Consider the following 20,385-nt stretch of genomic DNA (forward strand, 5'->3'; position numbering starts at 1 on the left):
TAGCGTGATCACTTGCAGCCAATGATGGCCAAGCCGGACGTGTCATCACGAATCATATGAGTCGGGTGTGTGTCTTAACCTCCGCCGAACCCCTGAGACTGACTCACCGAACCCCTGGGGTTCGATCGAACCCAGGTTAAGAACCACTGCTCTAGAAGATCATCTATATGGGGGCCTACAGCATTTCGCACCGGGCTGCTCAATCGCATTGTGGCCAGGTCTATTAGCTGCGCTGACTGGCCGAACAGGCAGTGGCGGCTCGTGACAGTTCCACTAGGTGGGGACTATTGTGAGTGACCTCTGAAAATATGGTGTTCTAATTAAGAAAAACCTCGTAGTGTTATTGGCCTTCCAGTGAAAGTGATATAACTGTCGTATATACCAACGGTATGCATTTATAAAGAATACGAAACAAAACAACAAAGCACTCAAATGCTGTCCACATGACACCCAAGTCCACACTACACAACCGCTTTGACACTGCCAAAAGCCGAGACCCGCTATATTTGCACAGTGCAACCTAGCGTTGTGACTTAGCCATTACAGCGCCTTTTTCACCGCCCTGAATGGTTCTCAAATGGCATGGCTAAAATGCGAAGTCAATCGCAAAAATGAAGCCATGTTGCAGGCGCGGGTGGGTTGATTCTAGGAACTTGAATTATGAGAAGAAACAAGACGTTGGGAAATGAGTGACAAACGGTTACTCACCAGTGACTCACGGTCTACCCGTACCCGGCCGCACCAGGGTCGCAAACGGGCACCCGTACCCGGCCGGGTATGGGTAGCCGGGTATCGGGTAGGGTACGGGTACGGCCGGGTACGGGTACCCGTTTGTGACCCTGGTGCGGCCGGGTACGGGTACGGGTAAGGAATCAAAACCCGTTTGCGACCTCTGATCGCAATGAATGAAGGGATATCTCTCACTCGGATGCCTTCACAGCCGCCCCGAGACCTCCCCGAGGCACAACATCACACTGTTGCAGCAGTTTCTCATACGAACAACTTCAAATGTTATCTTCATTAGGCAATTCACGTTTAAATAATGATTACGTTTAACAAAAATAAACAAAACAATGATACAAAAGTGTTTTGATTACAAAATTATTTCTCATCTCCAGCTGCTTGGTGGGGCGGCGCCCCTGCTAACAGGCTTAACAGCATGCGGTGCTGCTGCTGCTGTTTTAGCCAGAATAAGACTAACTTAAAGAAGCAGCAAAACCCTACACCTGCCCAACCTATATCCAAGGCTATTAAACGATCACTTTTAAATATTAGGTCCATAAATAACAAAAACACTCTTCATGAATTATATTCTTCATGAGAGAATTACTGATATTCTCTGCTTCATGGAGCATTGCCATTCTTCATCAGACTAGATTCGAAGCTTTCGCGACTGCAGGAATTACTCTTTGGTTCTTTCGGTAAAGTCACGTAGAAATAAATTAAATCATAATAGAATACGACGTTTGGATTGCAACACAAGCACCCATCATCAGGTACAAATGAATAAGAAAAAAAACATAGTAAACTTGGAAATATAATGCAATACACCACAGAGAGTCGGCCAACACAACAGTCAACACCCCACCTGGTTGATTTCGTTCTTCCAAAGATTGCTAAATTTGATAGAGACAAAACATAGACACGGAGACACAGACACACACAATTAGAGAGAGAGAGACTCACACAAAGGGAGACACACACATAGGCACACAGAAAAACGACGTCTCTATGTCGAGGCCTTAAAGAGGGAGGGGGGGGGGGCAGAGGGGGAGTTGTGTAGAATTACTGCCCATAGCGGACGGAAGAGCTGGACACTGGACTTCTAAACAAACAAGCACGGAGCGTTGTGTGAAATTCCTGCCCATAGCGGCCGGAGGAGAGAATGGACTTATAAATAAGCACGTAACAAGCACGGTAGAAAACTAATTTAGCAAAATTAGGAAGTGTAATGCAATGCAACACAGAGTCGTTTAGCAGACAGTTAACGCATAGACCTGGTTGACTACGTTCTTCCAAAGATTGCTAAATTAGAAGTTAAGTGTGATACAAACAAGCATGGCAAACCCTCCCTGTAGAGGTGGTTCAAACTAGATTCGAAGCTTTCGTGACTGCAGGAATTACTCTTTGGTTCTTTCGGTAAAGTCACGTAGAAAGAAATACAAATATTATTTTATTTTTACAAAATAAAAAAATCTAGAATTATTTTATTTTATTTCCTTCTACGTGACTTTGTTTTCTCATTCATTTGTACCTGATGAATAATTTTAAATTTCTACCGTGCTTGTTTTGTACATGTTCATTAGTCCATTCTTTCCTCTGGCCGCTATGGGCAGAAATTCCACGCAACTCCCCCTCTACCCCACCCCCCCTCTCTCTCTCTATTTAAGGCCTCGACACAGAGACGTTGTCTTTCTCTGTGCCTATGTCCGTGTCTATGTTTTGTCTCTCTCTCAAATTTAGCAATCTTTGGAAGAACGTAATCAACCAGGTGGGGTGTTGACTGTTGTTTTAGCCGTACTGTGTTGTATTGCATTATATTTCCAAGTTTACTATGTTTGTTCTCATTCATTTGTACCTGATGATGGTTGCTTGTGTAGCAATCGAAACGTCGTATTCTACTATTATTGAATTTAATTTATTTCTACTCGACTTTACCGAAAGAACCAAAAGAAGAATTCTTCATCAGATGAAAATTGCCAAGTTAATTCCTCCTGGTTGACACATTTGAATGTACTCATCCCAGGAGTCGGGATGGCAGTGCTGCAGTCATTGCCAAATCTGGCTTTAAATTGAGTAGGATTAACTGTTCCAATTCCTCCATGTTCAACCACCTTCCACTTAAACTACCCTTTCTCTCTCAGCTTAAATTACCTGTCATTTACAAACCACCAAAGAATAATTATAACTTCTTGTCGGATTTTCTGACGATGTTTCTGATCTTAACGTATATTCGACTTCCGTGATCATAAGATATTTTAACATCCTATTGCTACTCTTTGGTTCTTTCAGTAAAGTCACGTAGGTAGAAATAATAAAATAAAACAATAAAATATATCACGACGTTTCGATTGCAACACAAAATAATCCAACTGTGGAACTGCTGAACCAGCGAGAGAGCTGTTACAACAAGAGGTTCTTTATGTGGCGATGGGCAAGCAAGCGGGGTCTGAGATGGAAAGGAATTCCATCCCCGGACGCAAGCACGTCAGTTGTGTTAATGGGGGAGATTATGGAGAGAGAGATTAGGGAGAAAGATTAGCATGAAATGAGCCTCCATTGCCGCATAAGAGTATCGCTCCCGCATATGCGCACAACAGCAGTGTTAATGGGAAATTAGCACTATGTTGATGGGAGAGATTAGGCAGGGAGATTAGGGGGATTAGCAAGTTAATGTCATGTCTATGTGCAACACACGCTGAGGTGCTGCCAACTGCGCAGTGAGGCAAGTGTGTCCACACAAGAGAACTACTACAACGGTGGTCGCGCCAGTGAGACGCAAAGCCCATCACACAGCCAGAAAAATCGATGCAACGAGGCTAAGGGAGCAGAGGTGGCCATGTTAGTGAGACCCCAGCCCGTTAATGCAGAGGCACCTAACAGGGCAAAGCAACTCAAAGAGTCGGCGATAACAGCCAAACGGCAGGGAAGAATGGAAGCACCACAGCAAGTTACGACTTTGCTTGGTTAATAGCGTCCTTCCAATGATTACTCAGCTTATACCCATCTTCTCGTTGAAATTGTCTGTTTATATATCTGGACGGCTTCATGGACACATCTTTGATGGTAGCCCGAAGGTTTGCAGAGTACCTTGGTCTCAGAAAAAACAATATCGTGCGAGCCCACTGCGTTATAACAATGATCAGCCACTGCAGAGGTATTGGTTCTGCCGTGTTTCAAATCTGCTTTGTGTTCGTGCACACGGTCCGAGACATGTCGTTTCGATTTAAAGCTTTCGCGACTGTAGGGATTCATATTCTTGATACTTTCGGTAAAGTCACGTAGAAGGGAAAACAATAACATAATATAAATAAAATTCTCACGACGTTTCGATTGCAACACAAGCAATCATTATCATCAGGTGTGAAAACCACAGCAAGAAATTTTGAAAAAAGTGGCAGTTTTTTAACGTTAGCACCACGGACAGCAACTGGCGGTGGACGAGTCCATCTATGCTCGGAACGGAGGAGGGGAGAGCGGAAGATGATGGAATGCAGTCTCAAAGTCACCATTAGCGTGAACACAATGAATTAAGACCCGAAATGGTGTATCAAATCCTTTCAATGATTGCTAAGCCAAAATCTATCTTCTCGGTTGAAATTGTCTCTGTGTTTGTATATGTGGATAGCCTCATGAACGAATCTCTCATGGTAGCCAGATGGCTTGCAGAGAACCTCTGTCTTGGAAAAGTCAATGTCATGTGAGCCCACTGAATTATAACAGTGGTCTGCCACGGCCGAGGTGTTGGTCCTACCGTGTTTTAGGTCTGCTTTGTGTTCACGGATGCGGTCCGAGACATGTCGTTTGGTTTTTCCAATGTAACTGCTACCACAGAGGCAACTTAGTTTGTAAACGTATGTCGGGAATCACATCTTTTACAGACGGGACCAGATCACGGATTTTATGTACTGTGTTGAATCGGACCTGGATCTTGTGTTTATTCAAGATTTTGGAGATATTTTTTGTGATCCCCGCAATGTAGGATAAAGTGATGGTTTTGAACAATGATCAGCAATGGCGGAGGAATTAGTTCTGCCGTGTTTCAGATCTGACTTGTGCTCGCGGATACGGTCAGAGACATGACGTTTCGTATCGCCAATGTAACATTCACCACAGATGCAACTTAGTCAGAGCACAAGTCAGATCTGAAACACGGCAGAACTAATTCCTCCGCCGTTGCTGATCATTGTTATAACGCTGTGGGTTCTCATGATATTGTTTTTTTCCGATACCAAGGTGCTCTGCAAACCGTCTGGCTACTATCAAAGGTTCGTTCATGAAGCCATTCAAATATACAAACATAGACATAACTTCAACCGAGAAGATGGATACAAAATTGAGCAATCATTGGAAGGATGTTATTAACCAAGTTAAACCTTAGCTGCTTTATAGTTTGCTTTCATATCCGCATCTCCAGTTTATTACTCCCAACCCTGCTCACTCCTATCACTTGGAAATTTGCCATGCATTGTTTCGAGCCTGCAGCTTTCCACTCCCCTCTGACCCACCCTCTCATTATTTGGATCATGTTGTTTGCCACTCTCCTCTGACTCACACCCCGCCCCCACACTCCCCTTGGTTCCTCCCCTCCATCTATATAATCCCTTGTTACAATCAGCTCTTTTGCCTACTTCAGCAATTGTTTCTTGCTGTGGTTGTCCCCACCTGATGACGGACGCTTGTGTTGCGCCCGAAACGTCGTGATTTTATTTTTATTTATTTTTATTTTTCACCTACATGACTTTACCGAAATAAATAATATAATAAAAATAATAGAAATAATAATAGAAATAAAATAATAAATCACGACGTTTCGGAGACAACACAAGTCTCCGTCATCAGGTGGGACCGTCACAGCTGAATTTACTGTATTAAGTGAGGAAAAAATCCAAGAGGCAAGCCCTTAAATACAAGTTAAGGGGAGGAGGGGAGGGGGAGGGGCTTGTCTGAATGGGGTAGCCAGGGGTATGGCCTTATGGTGGTCCTCGGGAGCGGGGCTAAAAGAGAACAATGGTGCACATCGGCTCATGGTTGTGGCCGGTGTAAGCTGATAATAAGCATAAAAGTAAGCAATACTGGTAAACGCTGGGGATGTCAACACTCGGTAAAGTAGAATAGTACCTGTCAGATAAGATGGTACAAATGAAGTACCGTTGATGACTCTTGGACACCGTTGGTGAGGCACACGTATTTATTCCGTACAAGTAGTCACAACTGTGGACATATGAAGTACCGTTGATGACTCTTGGACACCGTTGGTGAGGCACACATATTTATTCCGTACAAGTAGTCACAACTGTGGACATACAATACTAGAGGGGGTATCGGCCCCCTCACCCGGCTAGCTGGGAATACACTGCTAGCTATCTCTGACCTACCTCCTAGTCCTCCACTAACGGGCTAGGGGAGGCTGTCTGGCCCGACACTGGTAAGTCGGGCTACGGTACCCGGAGTCCCAGAGCACTAGCTCTGGTTCTCGGGACCACGCCGCTGGCTCGGTCCTGCGCGGCCCTGACAAGGGCGGCGTCCCAGGGGAGTCCAGGGCTCTAGCTAGACGATCTTCGGTCTTCACTGGTTTAGCTTTAACATTCTGCCCCGAGCCCTCTGACACATCCCCCTTTATACTCCACCCCCGCTGAGGGGTGGGGCCCCGGGCTGCCTGGTGCGGACGTCGTTGAGAGCACCCCCCCCGTGCACTCACGTAGCCCCGCCCACTGTGTTTGTTTCCCATAAGCTGCCATGCATAACGGCTCTCTCTCTAACACCCCTACATCACCCCCCCCCCCCGCATAGCTTGCAGCCGTCCCGGCTGCCAACATACAAAAAAAACGACAATTAAAGCGCATTTACCCCCTGACCGCGCGTGTGCCTCACTATTTTTCAACATAACGCGAAGAGAACAACAACAACAACCAGAAAACCCCGAAGGGAAAACAACCCGACGCACCCCCCCCCCTCCCGAATAAATACGAATTCCGTAAAAGCAACGTATATACAAATCGCAAGGAACCCCCAACACACACACAACACAACACAATGTGCCAGGAGCACACCACCGACGCAGCGCACAGTAACCATACACGTGAAAATAAAAAATAAAATAAAAATTCTTCTTTTTGTGCATCACAAGAGTCTGCGCATTCTTGCGCGCGTCCTTGCCGCAGGCCCGTCACACGGGGCAACCCCGGATGGCGGACCATCCGGTGGCAGCTGTCCATTTCGAAGTGAGTCTGCGCTTGATGTCGCGAGACCCTCGGCATCCCCCGTAGGGGTTGTTGGGCGGGAGCCCGTCATTCCTGGTGCACCTGGGGGCGGGACAGCCGGCAACACGTCAGGCGAGAGCAGCAGAGACGGACCCTTTGAGTCGGCCGACCCCCCACATGTTTGGCCACGCGTGTGTGGAGTGGGGCCTCGCACCGCAACGAAGGGTTTCAGCCTAGAGGGGTGCACAAACCACCGGCGCTTCCCCCATTTGATGCGAATGCACTGAGGCCGCAAAACCTCGACCACCTCGACGGGGCCCCGCCACGGCCGCACCAGTTTTGAGGAGGTCGCGAGTGGTACCTGGGGGACAGTGCAGCCATGCCCTGTCCCCCGGCTTCCACTGTAGCACGTGCGCGCGACCCAGTCTGAGGCGCTCATTCGCTTTCTGACGCCTGTCGGAATTCAGCATGGCAGCATCCCGTGCCTCAGTCAATTTCGCAAGGTTAAATTTAACATGGTCAGCCAATTTAGTTTTTCCCAGCGGCGCGGGGATCTGCAGCTGTGCCCGAACAGGTGGGTCGGGTTCGCGGCCATACATGAGGAAGAAGGGTGAAAATCCCGTCGCAGCATGGGGGGCCAATCTGTATGCTGTCAGGACCCCTTGAATTTGCAAGTCCCAATCGGTCTGTGAGTCCGAAACCTGCTGCGACAACATAGACGTGATGGTTCGATGCAGACGCTCGACCATCCCGTCAGTTTGCGGGTGATAGGGAGAGGTACAATTTTTTTTCGTTCCCAGGAGCTCACAGACCTGTTGGAGGAGTTTGCCGGAAAAATTTTTTCCCTGGTCGGTCAGCAGCCGCTCCGGAGCACCATTGTCCATGATGTAACCTTGGACAAAGGCCTCCACGATGGCTGCTGCCGACTGGTTGGCCAGGGGCCAGGCCATAGGCCAGCGCGTAAAGTATTCCACCCCGGTCAACAAATATCTATTGCCCCTAGGGGTGGCGGGAAATGGCCCCAGAATATCCAGCACGACAAGTTCGTTCACTCTGGAGACTCTGATAGACTACAAAGGCAGGTTTGACTCCCGTGCTGGTGGTTTTCGCTGCGCACACTGAGGGCATGATGCCAACAGATCTGCGACATCCCTCGTCATGCCTGGCCAAAAAAAATCAAGCTGGAGCAAGGCGAGGGTCTTTTGGGTACCCAGGTGGAGGAGGCGCTCATGAGCAGCCCACACCACCCTACCCCGTAACCCAGAAGGGACCACCAGCCGGTGTCGATGGGATTTCCCGTCCCAATGCATCAGCAACCCCGCGTCCATTTCCCATGCGTCGGCATCACCCGTCCCCCGCCCCGCCTCCCCGGCGCGACGACGCGACGCGAGGAGGGAGGTATCCTCCATCTGGAGGCGCCCCCATTCATTAACAGGCAAACCCAGCAGGGAATCTTTTCCCTGTTGTGCGATAGAATTTGGAAGCAATGTTTCGTCGTCGGCGGCGGCCGCCAGGACCGGAACCGGCATGTCCCCTGCTGGCTTGCAACGTCCCGACCCCAGGAGGCATGCACATTCGGAGGTGGTTGGCATGCGCGACAGAGCGTCCGCGTTGGTGTGGCGTATGCCCTTACAGTAGGTGGTTTCGAAATCAAAATCCTGGAGGATCTCCAACCATCGGGACAATTGTCCCGATGGCTGTTGAACTCGCAGGGCGTACTGCAGTGCCGCATGATCTGTGCGGACGGTGAAATGCCGACCGTACAGATATGGGCGATACTGTTGGATGAAATAGACAATTGCCAACAGTTCCCTACGGGTGACACAATATCTTTGCTCCGCTGGAGACAACACCCGACTGCCGTACGCAACCACCCGTTCCACGCCGTCAACCACCTGGGAAAGCATGCCTCCAATACCCGTGTTGCTCGCATCGGTGTCGAGCAAAAATGATTCCGAAAAATCGGGGTAAATTAAGGGAGGAGCTTTTACCAGGGCGTCCCGAAGGGAGCAGAAAGCAGCCTCCTCCTCCTGACCCCAGTGGAACTGAACCCCTTTTGATGTTAAAGCGTGTAGGGGTTTGGCAATCGTCGCAAAATCAGCGACGAACCGTCGGTAATACGACGCGAAGCCAATGAAACTCCTGACCTTTCCCACCGAGGTGGGAGTCGGCCAGGAGCTGACACACTGCGTTTTGGCGGGATCGGTAGCAATACCTGAGCGTCCCACGATGTGCCCCAAATAACGCACCGAATCGCGTAACAAATGACATTTTTGGGGTTTGAATTTCAAATTAGCAGCCCGCATCTTTAGGAAAACCACCCGCAACCTCTGGAGATGTTCGTCAAAAGTTTTACTAAAGACGATAACGTCATCCAAATAAATCAGGCACGACTCCCATTGCAATCCAGCCAAAACCAATTCCATCAAACGCTGGAAAGTTGCCGGCGCTGAGTGTAAGCCCATCGGCAACCGGTTGAATTGGAACAGGCCGTGCGGTGTACGGAAAGCAGTTTTAGGCTTTGAATCATCGTCCAGAGGAAGCTGCCAGAATCCCGAAAGTAAATCCAGTGTGTAGAAGAATCGCGCTCCCGCCAAGGCGTCCAGCGATTCGTCCATCCGTGGGAGCGGGTATGCGTCGGCAACCGAAATTTTGTTAAGGCGCCGAAAATCAACGCAAAACCGCAACGAGCCGTCCTGCTTTTTAACCAGGACGATCGGCGCTCCCCAAGGGCTGGTGGAAGGAGAAATGATGTCGGCGGCTAACATGTCATCAATAGCCGATTTGACATGGTCCTTTTCGGCGGGACTTAACCGAAACGGATTCTGGCGTATTGGCGCGCTGTCACCCGTGTCAATATGGTGACGCAGCAGATGAGTGCAACCCAAATCGTATTTGTCCCGACTGAAAACGTCGGAAAATTCCCGCAGTAGCGTTCATAGCTGTTGGCGCTCTGAATTTGACAGGTCCGTCGATCCCGCACAATGCGCATCGAGCCACCCTCCATCGCTGTCCGAATGTGGGTGCGGCCGGGGAGCAGTGCCGACGTGATTCGCAACAGGTTCCTCGCAGGGCACCGGCGTCGCGTGAGCAAGCACCGTCCCTTGAGGAACTACCACTGTCTGCGACCCCACATTGAGGACCGTGATGAAAGGGTCCCCGTCCCCTCTTACGACGGTCTGGGCCGGAATCAAATGAGGTCCACTAACCCCGGCCCTAGATGGTCCCAGCAGAATTCCCTGGTCCCCAATGCCCTCAGCGAAGGGCCGACGAAGTTTTAGAGGCACCAACATTTGAGCTCCCGGCGGCACACGAACTGTTTTAACGACGAACGCTGGTACTGTTACGAACGCCGTCCGAGCCGCAGTAGGGGAAAGCAGGAACGCCATGCGTCGTCCCGACAGGAGCTCAATGCATCCCTGGTCTATTAAAATACGAATGGGCATTTTGCCCAAGAAGTCCGTCCCCAGCAGGCACGGAACCGCCAGCGAGGAGGAAACAAAAATTGGGCCCGACAATTTGATATCCCCGATACAAATTTGCGCTCGAATCTGTCCAATGATGCCAAGAGAGCCCCCGTTAGCAGCATAGAATGGGACGTTAACCGGCAGTAAAGGACGGCTCTGGACAGGTAGAATATTGTAAATGAGTTCGGAAATGATGGTCGCCGATGCCCCCGTATCGACCAGGATGCGTACCTCCACCCCGTCAATGTGTCCCACCACGGCCGACGACCCCGACGACGCGGCCACAACGCGATGGGCCAACATGGACCACTGCCTGGGTTCGATTTGAGTCCCCATAGTGGTGCGTGTTGGCCCGTCGCAGCGCAATGTCGGCCCCCCGTTCGTTGCGGTGTGCGAGTGTGTGACGAGTGTGTGCTTGGGCCAAACATGAGGGGTGCCGCGACTCGCCGGATTATGTTGATGGAGCTTGGGAGGAGGAGGGCCGGCGTCCTGTCGAGGCGTCGTCCCGCGCTGCCGAGGAGAGCGGCACCCCGAGGCGACATGGCCCCGGACGCCGCAGTTGAAGCAACGCGGGAGCGCCGGCGGCGATGACGGACGGTCGAAGCGGCTCGACCCATCCCGGCCCGACCGTGCTCCCGTCCCCTGCTGCCGTCGACGGTCGACGGCGTAAACCTCCTCCGCCGGGAGGGTGGCTGCAGCCACCGCACGCCCGGCCGCTGCCCTGCTGGCTTTCCGACGCTGTGACAGCAGGTTGGCGTGGAGGAGCCGCGCAGCCTGGAGGGAACTCATCTCCGTGTCCTCCTGTGCAACGACGGCAATGTCCAGGTCGTCTGCCAGCAGGAGGATTTTTTCTGTGACCATGGCGTCCACGCCGTCGTCGTCCATTCGAGGGAAGGCCGTCTTCGCCAGTGCCAGGAGACTCATCCTGTACGCCAGGGGCGACTCCTTTGCACCCCGCTGGCGATCGTAAAACTGCTGCCTGCATTCCGCTGAAGGTCCGTAGACCCCGGCCAGCAACTGCAGCGCCATCTGTAGCATGGAGCGCTTCTCCCTCGGCGCCGATGTAAGAGCGGCGAGTGCGTCGCTGTCGAGGAGCGCCGGCAGCACGCAGAGAGCCTCAGCATCCGACCACCGTGCCATTTCTTGGTGGGCGAGGAAGCGTCGCTGGAAGCCGCCCCAGTCGCCCTCCGCGCCAACAAACTCTTTGAGCGGAGGCAGCCGTTGGTGCAGTGCAGCGGTCGCCATGGAAGCTCGCAGGCTGCTGTCCCCGTAACTCGGCTGTGCTTCGGCGCGAACGGCAGATGGTATCGCCTGTCGCAGCCATGATGACGCTCCCTCCGCTGGCGGTGACGCGGCAGCCCCAGCAAGAGCGATGTTGGACCCGAGGTTCAGGCCGGCCACGCCCTCAGCAGCTGCTGCGGCGATGGCGGGAGATTCAAAGTTTGAATCCGTTGAGATGGCGGGAAGGCGCATCGGACGTCGGTTCTCCTCGCCCCGTGGTGGTCCACCAGCCCCCAGCCGCGTGATGTGTTCGAGTGTGGCGGCAGCGGCGTAAAGCAGCTCCGCCAGCCTCGCGTGAGCCAGCCTCAGCCCTTCTGATGGCGGCTCCTCTTCATCCTGATGCCCCGGTAAGAATGCGTCTGGCCCCGGCTGCACGATGTCTTGTTGAGCCGTCTCGGGCTCGACAATTTCAGCGGTGTCCTCCACCTGCGGTACTCCGGCTCGAGCTGTCCGGCGCGTGTCCATGTTCGTAGTTGTTCTGACACCAGATGAAGTACCGTTGATGACTCTTGGACACCGTTGGTGAGGCACACGTATTTATTCCGTACAAGTAGTCACAACTGTGGACATACAATACTAGAGGGGGTATCGGCCCCCTCACCCGGCTAGCTGGGAATACACTGCTAGCTATCTCTGACCTACCTCCTAGTCCTCCACTAATGGGCTAGGGGAGGCTGTCTGGCCCGACACTGGTAAGTCGGGCTACGGTACCCGGAGTCCCAGAACACTAGCTCTGGTTCTCGGGACCACGCCGCTGGCTCGGTCCTGCGCGGCCCTGACAAGGGCGGCGTCCCAGGGGAGTCCAGGGCTCTAGCTAGACGATCTTCGGTCTTCACTGGTTTAGCTTTAACATTCTGCCCCGAGCCCTCTGACACATCCCCCTTTATACTCCACCCCCGCTGAGGGGTGGGGCCCCGGGCTGCCTGGTGCGGACGTCGTTGAGAGCACCCCCCCCCGTGCACTCACGTAGCCCCGCCCACTGTGTTTGTTTCCCATAAGCTGCCATGCATAACGGCTCTCTCTCTAACACCCCTACACAAATATGTGTAGTTAAATCTTTTTTACATGGTCAATGACATCTTTCCAATTATTACTCAGTTTGTACCCATTATCACGGTTGAAGTTATGTCTGTGTTTGTATATCTGGATGGCTTCGTGCACAAATCTTTGATGGTAGCCAGAAGGTTTGCAGAGCACCTTGGTCTCGGAAAAGACCATCTCATGAGAACCCACAGCGTTGTAGCAATGCTCGGCAACAGCGGAAGACTCAATTTTGCCGTGTTTCAGATCTGACTTGTACTCGCGGACATGATCAGAGATATGACGTTTCGTTTCCCCAATGTGGAATTGATGTGGTCCAGCAGTGGTTCAATGCTGGGAGGCCATGTGGCCAAATGACGAAAGTGTCCTCCACATACCTCTTCCACAGGGAAGGACGCAGGGTGGACGTCTGGATGGCGTCTGATTCAAACTTTTCTATGAACACATTGGCTATCACTGGTGTCACCATTGACTTTGCCGAAAAAACCTAAGAGTATGAATCCTTGCAGTCACGAAAGCTTCAAATCTAGAATCCTCAAAAACGTTAAGAAACCCATTAGTAATATCAGCAGAAACGAGCACTCTGAACTCGCTCAATTGAAAAAAATAAATGACATTGTCATCCATTCGGCCGGCATGGGCAATGCCGCGGTCATCATGGATAAAACCACATACAACAAAATCCACGACCTTCTTAATGATTGCAGTTATACTAAACTCAAAGATCCTACCAACCGCCTGGCTACAAAAACCAACAATATCTTCACTAATTCGACTTCTCTAATCGAATCGGCAAAGCAGCTCTCTAAAACTTTTGCCTGCTAGACCACCCAGATTTTATGGTCTTCCAAAAATCCATAAAGAAGTCACTCAACTCCGTCTTATCGTTTCTACCATCAACTCACCTACCTACAAACTGGCCCGATTTCTGTCTGAGACCCTGCTTGCTTTCATCGGCAAGACCACCTCAGCAGTACTTAATTCAGCTCACTTGGTTTCTCTAATCAAGGACATTTCACTGTCTCCAGATGATTTCTTGTCAGCTTCGATGTAGTCTCTCTGTTCACCAAGGTGCCTGTACCCGACACCATACCAATCATTGAAGACTTTGTCCAACAGGGACTGAATCCTAATGTACCAACTTTGGTGAGGTATTGCCAGACCAACACTTACTTCATCTGGAATGGTACATTCTACAAACAGAATGAAGGTACCCCCTATGGGTTCTCCCTTATCACCAGTGGTAGCGAATGTTTTCATTGAGAAATTTTAAACAGATGCCATCCTGACATCCACCCTACATCCTTCCCTGTGGAAGAGATACGTAGATGACACTTTCGTCATCTGGCCAGATGGCCAGCCAGCACGGAACCAGTTTTACAGGTATGAACAACAGGTTCCACACTGCCCACCAGGGATTATTTGTCTGTCGTGCATATGGGGAGGGGAGGGTGGGGGTGGGAGGGGTGGGGCTGGGTGGAGAAGGGAGGGTGGGGAGGGGCTGGGTGGGGAGGGAGGGGCTGGTCACCCCGTGGTGCACTTATAAAACTCAACGTTTAACCTACACACTACACTATACACGACACGATACACTACACTTATACAGGTAGGAACTACAGGTTCCACACTGCCCACCAGGGAGTATTTGTCTGTTTGTCGTGCACGAATGCGCTGTCCAACCAAGTTCCTACCTGCCCACTCCGAAGGAACGTGTTTCAACCACATCAATTCCATACAACCGTCTATCAAATTTACCATGGAAGCGTAAAATGATGGCAAGCTACCATTCCTGGATGTTTTGATCGAGAATAGGCCTGATGGCTCGTTGGGACACTCCGTCTACAGGAAAGCCACCCACACGGATTCCTATCTAAAGCCTGACTCCCACCACCATCCGGCCCAGAAGAACTCCCTCATCAAAACACTACACCATAGAGCCCATTGCATCTCCGACCAGCACCACCTATCCAGTGAACTGGATCACGTACGCCAAGCCCTCAAGATGAATGGACATTCGGACTACACAATCTGAGAACCCAACCAAAACCATCACCTTGACATACATAGCAGGGGTTATCAAAAATATTTCCAAAATCTTTAACAAACACAAGATTCAGGTCCGATTGAACACAGTACACAATATACGGGACCTAATCCCATCTGTGAAAGATGTGATTGCTGACATGCAATACCCTGGTGTTTACAATCTAAGTTGTCTGCGGTAGCAGTTACATTGGGGAAACGAAACGACATGTCTCGGACCGTGTTCGCGAACACAAGGCAGATTTGAAACACGGCAGAACCAGTACCTCAGCCGTGGCTGATCACTGCTTGAACGCGGTGGGCTTACACGACATTGTCTTTTCCGAGACCAAGGTACTCTGCAAACCTTCGGGCTACCATCAAAGATTTGTTCATTAAGCCATCCAGATAAAAAAAACAGACATAACTTCAACCGAGAAGATGGGTACAAATTGAGCAATCATTGGAATGACGTTACTAACCAGGTAAAGCCTTAACTGGTTGTTGATGTTTCCATCTTAACTGCTATTGTCAGCAGTTATTTCCGACTCTGAGTTACATTACCAATTTACATTACCAGGTTAAATGTCTTCACATTAACGGGCTAAATGTCTCACGAACAAAGCCGGTGTGGTGATGTCTCTCGTTTTTTGTTTAGCAAACTATAACTGGCTGTGATGTTGTTGTGTGTTGTCTGTGTGTGTGCGTCTCTGTGTGTGTCGCTTTCTCTGTGTCTCTCTCTGTGTGTATCTCTCTCTGTGTGTCTCTCTCTGTGCGTGGGTGTGCCTCTAGGTGTGTGTCTCTCTCTCCTTCCCTCGATGTGGTGATGTATCTCGTTTTTCTTTTAGCAAACTATAACTGGCTGTGATGTTTTTGTGTGTTGTCTGTGTGTGTGCGTCTCTGTGTGTCTCTCTCTCTCTGTGTGTCTCTCTCTGTGTGTGTGTGTCTCTCTCTCTGTGTGTGTCTCTCTCTGTGTGTCTCTCTCTGTGCGTGGGTGTACCTCTCGGTGTGTGTCTCTCTCCCCTTCCCTCGATGTGGTGTTGTCCCTCGTATGTTTCCCTCGTTTTCTAACGAGCTGGATGTCTCACTAGCACAGCCACCGCTGCGTTGGTTCGTTTACATTGACATGCTAATCTCTCACTACAATGGCCACCACAGCTTTCGTCGCAGCTCTGGCATCAACCACAACACCCCCCCCCCATCTCGGTTCCCATCTTTGGATTTCCCACTTGCTTAGGCACAATTTCTAGCCCCCACCCTCTTGCCCGATGCGGCACCCACCCCCCGCCATTACACAGATAAGTCAAGATGGTGGCACGCATCGCATCTCAGTGAGACCACAGCCGCACTTGTCCATTGTGGGAGCTTAAGAAGCACTGTCTGTAAGTTGTTTATATTCCTATAATATTGGCAATGCTGTTGTAATGACCGTTATAGTGATGTAAATGCCTTTATGGTGCCGTTAAGTTGTTGTAGTAAATACGAGGCCTAGTTAGTAACGAAGCCTGCGACTTTCCTTATTGTGGATGTTACTTGTGATTTAGTAGGTCGAGTCAGACTTGTGCCTATGTTGCGATCCTGAGAGTAAAAATGACGAAGTATCTCATCCACAGTTTAGTGTTATGTGTAATGCTGTACATTTGGGGTGCAGTGGGATGAATACACGATGTGCCTGTATGCAACGCACCGGCTTGTGCTTTTGTCTAGTTGTTCAGTGGTAATGTGGGGGCCTGGTCCGTCCAGGATCTATTGCTATCTAAGACAATCTTCTGATGCTGTGGTGTTAATTGTGTTGATGTTTCCGGATTATAACAGATGTTGTATCTGTGTTTTCTCACCAGTTATACCTTGTTACAATCAATAAATGACGATTGGAGTTGGACGTTCATCCTGGCTCCGAGGGTTTATTGAACACAAGGTTATCTACTCGACTAGCGGTGCAACGCAGCGCACAGCGAGGCCGAGATAGTAAAAAGACAGTCTTCTTGAAGCTCCCAACCGGTGCTGCAGCCAGCCCTGCAGTGAGTAAAAAGACAGTCTTCTTGAAGCTCCCAACCGGTGCTGCAGCCAGTCCTGCAGCGAGTAAAAAGACACTCTTCTGGGAGCTCTCAAGCAGTCAGCCTGCAGCAAGCAACCAGCTCTCAAGCAGTCAGCCTGCAGCAAGCAACCAACTCTCAAGCAGTCAGCCTGCAGCAAGCAACCAGCTCTCAAGCAGTCAGCCTGCAGCAAGCAAAGGATCTCTCAAGCAGTCAGCCTGCAGCAAGCAACCAGCTCTCAAGCAGTCAGCCTGCAGCAAGAAAAGAGCTCTCAAGCAGTCAGCCTGCAGCAAGCAAGGATCCCTCAAGCAGTCAGCCTGCAGCAAGCAAGGAACTCTGCAACGAGTCTACATTAAAATCGTGCTGAAAGCATCGCAGCATGGAAAGCCACAGTTCAGCAGGGAGAGATACTGAAGAAGGTGATTTAAGCAATCCAGGACCTCCCATCCTGCCTCAAGAGGACCAAGGGAGTTCAAGGCCCCAAAGAGAGGTCAGGTTGACACAACGGGCCTTGGAAAGCTATGAGGCTGAGAAACAGGACCTTGATGCCAGGATACAACGGGCATGGAACCGGGTTGAAGCAGATTTATCTGAAGCTTCAAATGCCTCAGACACAGTGGCCTCAATTCAGCGGGCCATCCAACGAGTGAATGTGAGCAGCTCAAGCTACAAGCTCCTGGCAAATATATACATCTCCCTCCTGATGAAGGTGAAAACAGATGAGGTCATTGAGGGAGTGCGCAGACAAGAGCACTTCCTCGAACTGCTCGATGATAATGTGCAGGCAGTGATACAAGATGCAATGGACCGTGTGGAGGGCTTAAGAGAGACACGATCTCAGCAATCTGTCTCATCCAGGTCCACCACAAGATCTAAAGCCTCAGCACACTCACATATATCATCTACTGGTATGGCAGCAGCTCAGGCACGCGCCACAGCAGAAGCAGCAAACGCCCGTATCGCCTACATGGCTGAAGAGGAAGCCATGCTAATTGAAAAGGCTCGCATACAAGAAGAAGCAAGCATAGCAACTGCTGCCGCACGGAGGAAAGCAGAGCAATAAAAAGCAGAGCTTAAAGAGCAAGAGAGTACATTAGCGGCTACTGCCGCACGGAGGAAAGCAGAGCTTCAAGAGCAAGAGAGTGCATTAGCGGCTACTGTCGCACGGAGGAAAGCAGAGCTTGAAGAGCAAGAGAGTATATTAGTGGCTACTGCCACACGGAAGAAAATTGAGCTGGATGCTAAGTTAAGCACCCTACAACTCAAAAAGGAAGCAGCTGCTGCAAGGGCCCATGCAGAGGTGCTCGAAGCAGCAGCCAACCTGGATAAGGAAGAGAATTGGAGTGAGTTTGGCACGCAGATATCTGTCAAGGACCGTGATCAACTCACCAGAAAAAATATTTTGGACTGGTCTGAACAATGCATCAATGCTCCTCCACCAAACCATACTGAACAAAGGGTGGACGTTCAGGCTTCGCCATCTCTACACCGAATGAACATGAATGCTGACTACGGGAATGGTGGAAATGCATATCCTGCCCCGAGAGTTAGTCGCCGACTCAGCGTCGCGCACGTGGGGTCAGACGTGGATGCACCAAGTCAGACCCACATTCCAGACAGTCACATAAGGGGATCCAACCAACGTGATCGAAACCCTTTGGGCTCACAGTCCAACGCCATCGCAAATGACGGCATGCAAGGCAATACAGCCAATAATGCCACCTCACAAGCACCAGTATGGACACACCCTGGATCAGCAGAACTAGGGGACTTTGCTAGGTACCTGGCTCACCGCGAACTAATCAATACAGGACTCGTTAAGTTTGATGACCACTCTGAGAACTATCGAGCCTGGAGATCTACCTTCAGGAATGCAATCCGAAATGCAGACATCTCTGCAAGTGAAGAACTCGACCTGTTGGTGAAATGGTTAGGAAATGAATCTGCAGAGTAAGCAAAGAGGATCCGGTCAGCAAACATTGACGACCCCACCTCAAGCCTGCATGCGGTGTGGGAGAGGCTCGAGGAGTGCTATGGTAGTCCAGAAACCATTGAGAAGGCCCTCTTCAAGAAGTTGCAGAACTTTCCAAAAATCTCTGGTCGAGACAATAAAAGGTTACGGGAGCTTGGAGATATTTTGATGGAACTTGAATCAGCCCAGGCTGACCCCTACTTACCAGGTCTCATTTTCTTGAATACCTACCATGGCGTGAACCCCATCGTAGAGAAATTGCCATTTGACGTGCAGGAAAAATGGAGAACAGCGGGTTCAAGATACAAGTCAGAGCATCAGGTTGCATTCCCCCCATTCTCTTTTTTCTCAATGTTTATCTGCAACCTGGCTAAGACTAGAAATGACCCGAGTTTCATGTTTGGCACCACGGGGATTTCCAGTCCAGATCTCCCATAAATGGAAAAAGCAATGGCGAAACGAGGAACAGCGAGAGTGCCAATTTCCGTACACAAGACTGAGGTCTCTCCTGCGACATTCGCAAACTCCGTCCAGGCAACCACCACAAAGAAAAAGATAGAGGATCCAGAGAAACAATGCCCATTGCATGATAAACCTCACTCCCTCCAGAAATGCCGTGAGTTCAGGAGGAAGCCATTGGAAGAGCGGAAGAACATGCTGAAAGAATTTGGAGTGTGCTTCAAATGCTGTGCTTCTACAAACCACCTTGCAAGGAATTGCAAGGCAGATATCAAGTGCGAGGAATGTGGCAGCGACAAACACGCAACTGCTCTGCATACATTTTACTCGAAACCCAGTGGCACTAAGGCTTCCGATCCCGAAGCAGAGCACGGCAGGGAGCAAGGCGAGACCGCCGCACTCACTTCGTCAATCACAACCAAATGCACAGAAGTCTGTGGAGAAGGCTTCAAAGGAAGATCTTGCTCAAAGATATGCCTCGTCTGAGTTTATCCCAAAGGACATCCTGAAAGGGCAGTAAGGATGTACGCCATAATGGACGACCAGAGCAACAGGTCTTTGGCAAGGTCAGAGTTCTTTGATTAGCTAAGTGTAGGTGGGAATTCCTTTCCATACACGCTCAGAACATGCTCAGGACTGATGTAGACAGCGGGAAGAAGAGCGAGCGGCCTCATGGTGGAAACCATGGATAGCACCATGAAGCTAGCCCTTCCTACGGTGACAGAGTGCAATGAGATACCGGACGACAGGAGTGAGATTCCCACGCCCGAAGTTGCACGTCACCACCCACACCTGAAACCCATAGCAGAGTTCATCCCGCCATTGGATCACGCGGCACAGATTTTACTTCTGCTCAGCAGGGACATGCTGAGAGTCCACAAGGTTCGCGACCAACGCAATGGACCTCACGACGCTCCCTACGCCCAGAGACTCGACCTAGGATGGGTCATCGTAGGTGACGTTTGTCTCGATGGAACACACAAACCAGACCACATTAGCACATTCAGAACGAGTGTGCTCGTGAATGGACGCACGTCGCTCTTCAAACCGTGCCCCAACCACTTCACGCTGAAAGAAAAACTCGGCGAGAGAAGTCAAGGCTGTACCGTGCAGACTTACGAAGAAACCACCACGACTTCGCTTGTACATCCACCGTCTTCACTGGAGTTTGTTCCTCCACGTTT

Source organism: Lampetra planeri, chromosome 31 (assembly GCF_965212315.1).
Source record: "Lampetra planeri chromosome 31, kcLamPlan1.2.h2, whole genome shotgun sequence".
NCBI lineage: Eukaryota > Metazoa > Chordata > Hyperoartia > Petromyzontiformes > Petromyzontidae > Lampetra > Lampetra planeri.